Source organism: Hyla sarda, chromosome 2 (assembly GCF_029499605.1).
Source record: "Hyla sarda isolate aHylSar1 chromosome 2, aHylSar1.hap1, whole genome shotgun sequence".
NCBI lineage: Eukaryota > Metazoa > Chordata > Amphibia > Anura > Hylidae > Hyla > Hyla sarda.
The window spans coordinates 262,547,966-262,557,546 of NC_079190.1; the positions used below are offsets into that span (position 1 = coordinate 262,547,966).

A 9,581-nucleotide genomic window follows, 5' to 3' on the forward strand; every position below is an offset into this window, starting at 1 on the left:
TCTGGGCACCAGTCAAAAAAACAGGTGGGTTACTTTAATATGATAAAATCAATAGCAATGCAAAGCTATTCCCTTGTCATTTGAAGGCATAATTGTTCATATCACCCACCCCCACATTATGGATCCAAATATTTTTGTGTTGGTAGATCAGTGGTAGACTGCAGTTTTTTTTATCGTGTAGTCTAGGCAAAGCATGTCTTACCTTTTTGCGTTACTTTTGGTTACTTTTTAAGAAACTATTGATTCTAATGATTGGAAACTTAGTGTATTGATGTTTACTTCAATAACTTACAATTTTTTTTTCCTTTTTGTAGGTATGGCAAGTTCATTCTTCTACATTGTGTAGTAGACCATGGTAAGATCCTTAAACTTACTACCTTACCAGTCATTGAATCTTCATAAGAGGTGACTTCTAGCCAAAATTGTATGGTGGGTAAGGTTTTCATCTTCTCATACAGAAAGGCTGGACAATTCACTTGTCACTTGAAGGCCTAATGGTTCATAACCCCGTCCATTTTGGATCCAAACCTTTTTTGTGCTGGTGGATTAGTGAAAGATTTGTTATATTTGGTTAATTTTGGAAGGAGGAGCTTAGATTGAAGATGAATGTGCTAACTCCCTTTTGGTGCAAAAAAAAAAAAATCTGTAGCGCTTTTGCTGAAAATGGCAGTACAAAGCTATCTGCTTTTCACTTGAAGGCATAACGGTCCATAAGCCCCCCATTGTGGATCCAAACCTTTTTGTGCTTGTGGATTAGTGGAAGACTGCTATTTTTAGTTAGTTGTGCTTTGGTAGGAGGAGCTTAAATTAAAGATAACGGTGTGCTAACTCCCTTTTGGTGGAAAATAAAATTCTGTAGCGCTTTTGCTGAAAATGGCAGTACAAAGCTATCTGCTTTTCACTTGAAGGCATAACGGTCCATAAGCCCCCCATTGTGGATCCAAACCTTTTTGTGCTGGTGGATTAGTGGAAGACTGCTATTTTTAGTTAGTTGTGCTTTGGTAGGAAGAGCTTAAATTAAAGATGACTGTGTGCTAACTCCCTTTTGGTGGAAAATAAAATTCTGTAGCGCTTTTGCTGAAAATGGCAGTACAAAGCTATCTGCTTGTCACTTGAAGGCATAACGGTCCATAAGCCCCCCATTATGGATCCAAACCTTTTTGTGCTGGTGGATTAGTGAAGGACTGCTATTTTTGGTTAGTTTTGCTCTGGTAAGAGGAGCTTAGATTGAAGATGACAGGACAGTGTACTAACTCCCTTTTGGTGCAAAAAAAAATTATGTAGTGCGGTTGCTGAAAATGGCAGTACAAAGCTATCTGCTTGTCACTTGAAGGCATAACGGTCCATAAGCCCCCCCCATTATGGATCCAAACCTTTTTGTGCTGGTGGATTAGTGGAAGACTGCTATTTTTGGTTAGTTTTGCTCTGGTAGGAGGAGCTTAGTTCGAAGATGAGCAGTGTGTTGACTAACTTCAGGTGCAAAAAAACATTCAGTAGCGCTTTTGCTGAAAATGGCAGTACAAAGCTATCTGCTTGTCACTTGAAGGCATAACGGTCCATAAGCCCCCCATTGTGGATCTAAACCTTTTGTGCTGGTGGATTAGTGGAAGACTGCTTTTTTTGGGAGGAGCTTAGATTGAAGATGAGTGTACTAACTCCCTTTTGGTACAAAAAAAATTCAGTAGCGCTTTTGCTGAAAATGGCAGTACAAAGCTATCTGCTTGTCACTTGAAGGCATAACGGTCCATAAGCCCCCCATTATGGATCCAAACCTTTTTGTGCTGGTGGATTAGTGGAAGACTGCTATTTTTGGTTAGTTTTGCTCTGGTAGGAGGAGCTTAGTTCGAAGATGAGCAGTGTGTTGACTAACTTCAGGTGCAAAAAAAACATTCAGTAGCGCTTTTGCTGAAAATGGCAGTACAAAGCTATCTGCTTGTCACTTGAAGGCATAACGGTCCATAAGCCCCCCCATTGTGGATCTAAACCTTTTGTGCTGGTGGATTAGTGGAAGACTGCTATTTTTGGTTAGTTTTGCTCTGGTAGGAGGAGCTTAGATGGAAGATGACAGGACAGTGTACTAACTCCCTTTTGGTGCAAAAAAAAAAAATTCTGCAGTGCTTTTGCTGAAAATGGCAGTACAAAGCTATCTGCTTGTCACTTGAAGGCATAACGGTCCATAAGCCCCCCATTGTGGATCTAAACCTTTTGTGCTGGTGGATTAGTGGAAGACTGCTTTTTTTGGGAGGAGCTTAGATTGAAGATGAGTGTACTAACTCCCTTTTGGTACAAAAAAAATTCAGTAGCGCTTTTGCTGAAAATGGCAGTACAAAGCTATATGCTTGTCACTTGAAGGCATAACGGTCCATAAGCCCCCCATTATGGATCCAAACCTTTTTGTGCTGGTGGATTAGTGGAAGTCTGCTATTTTTGGTTAGTTTTGCTCTGGTAGGAGGAGTTTAGTTCGAAGATGAGCAGTGTGTTGACTAACTTCAGGTGCAAAAAAACATTCAGTAGTGCTTTTGCTGAAAATGGCAGTACAAAGCTATCTGCTTGTCACTTGAAGGCATAACGGTCCATAAGCCCCCCCATTGTGGATCCAAACCTTATTGTGCTGGTGGACTAGTGGAAGACTGCTATTTTTGGTTAGTTTTGCTCTGGTAGGAGGAGCTTAGTTAAAAGATGAGCAGTGTGTTGACTGACTTCAGGTTAAGAAATCCATTCACTTGTCACTTGCAGGCATAATGGTTCATAATCCCCCATTATGGAACCAAACCTTTTTTTGTTTCTGGTGGATCAGTGGAAGACTGCTATTTTGGTTAGTTTTGCTTTGGTAGGAGTTTAGGTCTAAGATTTAAGATGTTCAGTGTGTTATCTTAGAACGATAATTATTTTAGCAGGAAGGTGTTACAAAGATTGATATTTCACAGTACATATCGTAACAAATTGTTGTGCTTCTTGTAGGTATTAGAAGTTTATTTTACTACCCGGTATAGAAGACCATGTAAAGAACATTTAACAACTTCCTACATTACCATACTCTGCTCCAGTTGTGCTATTAGCATAAGTCTTGACATCTTTCCAAAATCTTATGGTAAGTCCTTAAGTTTTCATTTTGACTTCTTACACCGCATAGAACTGCAATACTGCCATTGTATAATGGTCTCCAATCTGTGCTCTTCCAGCTGTTGCAAAACTACAACTCCCAGCATGCACTGACTGTCCAGGCATGCTGGGAGTTTTAGTTCAGCAACATCTGGCCCTTCAGATGTTGCCGAACTACAACTCCCAGCATGCCCTTCAGCTGTCTGGGCATGCTGGGAGTTGTAGTTTTGCAACAACTGGAGACACACTGGTTGGGAAACATTGTTTCTAACTCAGTGTTTCCTAACCTGTGTGCCTCCAGCTGTTGCAAAACTATAACTCCCAGCATGCACTAACAGACCATGCATGCTGGGAGTTGTAGTTTTGCAACATCTGGAGGGCCCCAGTTTGGAGACCATTGTATAATGGTCTCCAATCTGTGCTCTTCCAGCTGTTGCAAAACTACAACTTCCAGCATGCACTGACTGTCCAGGCATGCTGGGAGTTTTAGTTCAGCAACATCTGGCCCTTCAGATGTTGCCGAACTACAACTCCCAGCATGCCCTTCAGCTGTCTGGGCATGCTGGGAGTTGTAGTTTTGCAACAACTGGAGACACACTGGTTGGGAAACATTGTTTCTAACTCAGTGTTTCCTAACCTGTGTGCCTCCAGCTGTTGCAAAACTATAACTCCCAGCATGCACTAACAGACCATGCATGCTGGGAGTTGTAGTTTGGAACATCTGGAGGGCCCCAGTTTGGAGACCATTGTATAATGGTCTCCAATCTGTGCTCTTCCAGCTGTTGCAAAACTACAACTCCCAGTATGCACTGACTGTCCAGGCATGCTGGGAGTTTTAGTTCAGCAACATCTGGCCCTTCAGATGTTGTCGAACTACAACTCCCAGCATGCCCTTCAGCTGTCTGGGCATGCTGGGAGTTGTAGTTTTGCAACAACTGGAGACACACTGGTTGGGAAACATTGTCTGTTTCTAACTCAGTGTTTCCTAACCTGTGTGCCTCCAGCTGTTGCAAAACTATAACTCCAAGCATGCACTAACAGACCAGGGTACATTCACATGGGCGAGGCTTTTACAGTGGGTTTCTCGCATCTTGAGATGCAGCAAATTTTGCGCTGGGAAACTCGCTGCAATCCCCCGCCCATGTGACTGTACCCTAAAAACACTACACTACACTAACATAAAATAAAAAGTTAAAAACACTACATATACACATACCCCTACACAGCCCCCCTCCCCCAATAAGAACGTCCGGTACACCACTGTTTCCAAAGCAGAGCCTCCAGCTGTTGAAAAACAATAATTCCCAGTATTGCCGGACAGCCGTTGACTGTCCACGCATGCTGGGGGTTTTGCAACAGCTGGAGGCACCCTGTTTGGGAATCACTGGCGTAGAATACCCCTATGTCCACCCCTATGCAAATCCCTAATTTAGGCCTCAAATGCGCACGGCGCTCTCACTTTGGAGCCCTGTCGTATTTCAAGGCAACAGTTTAGGGCGACATATGGGGTATCGCCGTACTCGGGAGAAATTGCGTTACAAGGTTTGGGGGGCTTTTTCTTCTTTAACCCTTCACGAAAAGGAAATGTTGGGGTCTACACCAGAATGTTAGTGTAAAAAAATTAAATTTTTTACATTAACATGCTGATGTTGCCCTATACTTAACATTTTCACAAGAGGTAAAAGGGAAAAAAGCCCCCCAAAATTTGTAACGCAATTTCTCCCGACTACAGAGATACCCCATATGTGAGCGCAAAGTGCTCTGGGGGCGCACAACAAGGCCCAGAAGGGAGAGTGCGCCATGTACATTTGAGGTTATTTGCTTAGGGGTGGCTGATTGTTACAGCGGTTTTGACAAACGCAAAAAAAACGAAACCCCACATGTGACCCCATTTCGGAAACGACACCCCTCTCGGAATGTAATGAGGGGTGCAGTGAGAATTTACCCCCCCACAGGTGTCTGACGGATCTTTGGAACAGTGGTCCGTGAAAATGAAAACTTGTACAGCCCACTGTTCCAAAGATCTGTCAGACACCAGTGGGGGGCAAATGCTCACTGTATCCCTTGTTACGTTCCTCAAGGGGTCACATATGCATATGCAAAAGTCGTGAAACACCTGTGGGGTATTAAGGCTCACTTTATTCCTTGTTACATTCCTCAAGGGGTCTAGTTTCCAAAATGGTATGCCATGTGTTTTTTTTTTTTTGCTGTTCTGGCACCATAGGGGCTTCCTAAATGCGACATGCCCCCCGAGCAAAATTTGCTCTCAAAAAGCCAAATATGACTCCTTCTCTTCTGAGCATTGTAGTTCGCCCATAGTGCACTTCAGGTCAACTTATGGGGTACCTCCATACTCAGAAGAGAAGGGGTTACAAATATTGGGGGGTATTTCCTGCTATTAACCCTTGGAAAAATGTGAAATTTGGGGGGAAACACACATTTTAGTGAAAAAAAATATTTTTTTTTTTACATATGCCAAAGTCGTGAAACACCTGTGGGGTATTAAGGCTCACTTTATTCCTTGTTATGTTCCTCAAGGGGTCTAGTTTCCAAAATGGTATGCCAGGTGAGGGGTTTTTGCTGTTCTGGCACCATAGGGGCTTCCTAAATGCAACATGCCCCCCAAAAACCATTTCAGAAAAACGTACTCTCCAAAATCCCCTTGTCGCTCTTTCCCTTCTGAGCCCTCTACTGCGCCCGCCGAACAATTTACATAGACATATGAGGTATGTGCTTACTCAAGAGAAATTGGGCTACAAATATAAGTATACATTTTCTCCTTTTACCCCTTGTAAAAATTCAAAAATTGGGTCTACAAGAACATGCGAGTGTAAAAAATGAAGATTGTGAATTTTCTCCTTCACTTTGCTTCTATTCCTGTGAAACACCTAAAGGGTTAAAATGATGACTGAATGTCATTTTGAATACTTTGGGGGGTGCAGTTTTTATAATGGGGTCTTTTGTGGGGTATTTCTAATATGAAGACCCTTCAAATCCACTTCAAACCTGAACTGGTCCCTGAAAAATAGTGAGTTTGAAAATTTTGTGAAAAATTGGAAAATTGCTGCTGAACTTTGAAGCCCTCTGGTGTCTTCCAAAAGTAAAAACTCGTCACTTTTATGATGCAAACATAAAGTAGACATATTGTATATGTGAATAAAAATTTTTTTTATTTGTAATATACATTTTCCTTACAAGCAGAGAGCTTCAAAGTTAGAAAAATGCAAAATTTTCTAATTTTTCATCAAATTTTAGGATTTTTCACAAGGAAAGGATGCAAGTTACCACAAAAATTTACCACTATGTTAAAGTAGAATATGTCACGAAAAAACAATCTCGGAATCAGAATGATAACTAAAAGCATTCCAGAGTTATTAATGTTTAAAGTGACAGTGGTCAGATGTGCAAAAAACGCTCTGGTCCTTAAGGCCAAAATGGGCTTGGTCCTGAAGGGGTTAAATAATGAGTCAGTGGTTCCAAAGATTGGCATTTCTCCAGTTTAATGAAACCTATTTCACTAACTTGCTATTTTGGGTTCGAGAAGTAAATTGAAGGAAACTCATTAGTTTTTAGGTTGGCTGAAGTATTAATTGAACTGTAAAATCAGATGAAAATAACTTTTTTTTTTTTTTTTTTTTTCTCCAGATCTGCACTTTCTGTTCTGTGAAGTAATCAACAGTTTCCACTATGAAAAGCTCCCGCAACATAAAAACCTGGCTGCGTCCCATTGTCAGTTTTTTTTTTTTGTCTTACATAAAATATACATCTCTTCTACTAAATGTTTTTTTTTTTTACTTTTTTTTTGTTCTGTAAATAAATTATACTTTTTTAAAGTTCTTTTGTTGAGTTCTTCTCTTGAGATCGTGTTCACTAAGAGCAGTCAGTGCTGAATGGGGGACCTCTACTAAATGCTATCAAATACTATCAACGACAGCAGTTAAAGGAGATGGATCGTGGCACCAGAGGATGTTGGTTGATGGACTGAGACGAGGAGGATGTCAAGGGGGGACATGCATCATTGCCTTTAGACTACTTTTCATGTGTAAAGATTTTGCGCAATTGCGTTATTTTTTTTGCAATTCAGCTGCTTTTTTTTTTGGGTGGATGATTTTCTAAAGTTGTCACCTGCTTGGTGTACCATAGACTACTTAATCCAGTGGACTGGAATGTATCATTTGCGGAAAAAAAAAACTGAGATCCTTTTTTTTTGCGCAATTGCGCTTTTTTTGAGAAAAATAAAAAAAAATCTACGAGTGGTAGCAAGGACACGTAGAAAAGTGTCAGACGCTGAACAATGAAGGATGTTAGTTGTTCCCAGAAAGATGAAGCAGAGCATAAGTTGAAAATTGCAATTTTCAAAAGCTACCCTTCATCCATTCCTGGAAAATAAATTTAGGAAACACCCGTGCGTTCAAAATGTCCTCTTTACCCCTATACCCATTCCTTATGGTGGGTACTTTCTGTAATGGTGTCACATATGGGCGTTTCATTTTTTTATTTTCCTCGGAATGAATGTAACCGTCAGCTACTGATATGCCATAGGCCACAAATACAAACTGACCTCTATGACTTCTGAGCCTTGTTGTGCGCCCGTCCAGCATGTTACCCCATATGTGGATGTATTTTCATAGTCAGGGGAAAAAGCCCTCCAAAATTTGTATCCCAATTCCTCATATTACCCCTTGTGAAAATGTTAAAAATTGGGTAACCCCAGCATTTTAGTGTAAAAAAATCAAATTTTTAAATTAATGGCCCACTTTTCAAAAAACCTGTGAGGTATTATTTCCCACTGTACCCCTTGTTACGTTCATTGAGGGGGGTAGTTTCTAAAATGGTGTCACATGTGTTTTTTTTTTTTTGCTCTTGGGGACTTTATAAATGCACATGATCCCCGACTTCAATTTCAACAAAATTTTCACTCCTTCCATTCTGAGCATTGCAGTGCATCCAGAGAGCAATTTACATCCACATATGGGGTATTTTTTTTCTCAGACAAACTTGTTCTACAAATTTTGGGGGCCTTTTGGGGTAACACTATCAATATAGTGTAAAAAAAAAAAAAAAAAATTTATGGCCCACTGTTCAAAAAACCTGTTAGGTGTAAGTACTCACTGTAACACTGTTACGTTCCCCGAGGGGTCTAGTTTCCAAAATGTAATGCCATGTGGGTTTTTTTTTTTTGCTGTCCTGGCACCATAGGGGCTTCCTAAATGCGGCATGCCCGCAGAGCAAAATTTGCTTCCAAAAAGCCAAAATGTGACTCCTTCTTCTCAGAGACCTGTAGTGTGCCAGCAGAGCACTTTTCACCCCCATATGGGGTGTTTTCTGAATCGGGAGAAATTGGGCTTCAAATTTTGGGGGGTATTTTCTGCTATTACCCTTTTTAAAAATGTAAAATTTTTGGGAAACCAAGCATTTTAGGTTAAATTATAATTTATTTTTTTTACATATGCAAAAGTCGTGAAACCCCTGTGGGGTATTAAGGTTCATTTTACCCCTTGTTACGTTCCCCAAGGGGTCTAGTTTCCAAAATGGTATGCCATGTGTTTTTTTTTTTTTTTTTTGCTGTTTTGACACCCTAGGGTCTTCCTAAAGGTGACATGCCCCCCAAAAAACCATTTCAGAAAAATGTTCTCTCCAAAATCGCCTTGTCGCTCCTTCCCTTCTGAGCCCTCTACTGTGCCCGCCGAACACTTTACATAGACATATGAGGTATGTGCTTACTCAAGAGAAATTGGGCTACAAATACAAGTAAAAATTTTCTACTTTTACCCCTTGCAAAAATAAAAAAAATTGGGTCTACAAGAACATGCGAGTGTAAAAAATGAAGATTGTGAATTTTCTCCTTCACTTTGCTGCTATTCCTGTGAAACACCTAAAGGGTTAAAACACTGAATGAATGTCATTTTGAATACTTTGGGGGTTGCAGTTTTTATAATGGGGTCATTTGTGGGGTATTTCTAATATGAAGACCCTTCAAATCCACTTCAAAACTGAACTGGTCCCTGAAAAATAGCGAGTTAAAAAATTTTTGTGGAAAATTGCTGCTGAACTTTGAAGCCCTCTGATGTCTTCCAAAAGTAAAAACTCACCAATTTTATGCTGCAAACATAAAGTGGACATATTGTATATGTGAATAATAAAAAAATGGAATATCCATTTCCTTACAAGCAGAGAGCTTCAAAGTTTGAAAAATGCAAAATTTTAAATTTTTTCATGAAATTTTGGGATTTTTCACCAAGAAAGGATGCAAGTTACCACAAAATTTTACCACTATGTTAAAGTAGAATATGTCACGAAAAAGCTATCTCTGAATCAGAATGATAACTAAAAGCATTCCAGAGTTATTAATGTTTAAAGTGACAGTGGTCAGATGTTCAAAAAACGCTCTGGTCCTTAAGGCCAAAATGGGCTTGGTCCTGAAGGGGTCAAACATTGGTTGTCAACATAATGCTGATAGCCATAATACACTGCACTGT

At 40.2% G+C, this 9,581-nt stretch overlaps 1 long non-coding RNA gene across 1 annotated transcript; it reads left to right on the forward strand.

The window, feature by feature from the left end:
• Nucleotides 1-263: 263 nt before the first annotated feature.
• LOC130357852 (uncharacterized) lies at nucleotides 264-6,879 on the forward strand. Its single transcript, XR_008889296.1, has 3 exons — nucleotides 264-355; nucleotides 2,962-3,091; nucleotides 6,748-6,879. It is a non-coding gene; the product is annotated as an uncharacterized LOC130357852 (long non-coding RNA).
• The last annotated feature ends 2,702 nt before the right edge of the window (nucleotides 6,880-9,581 follow it).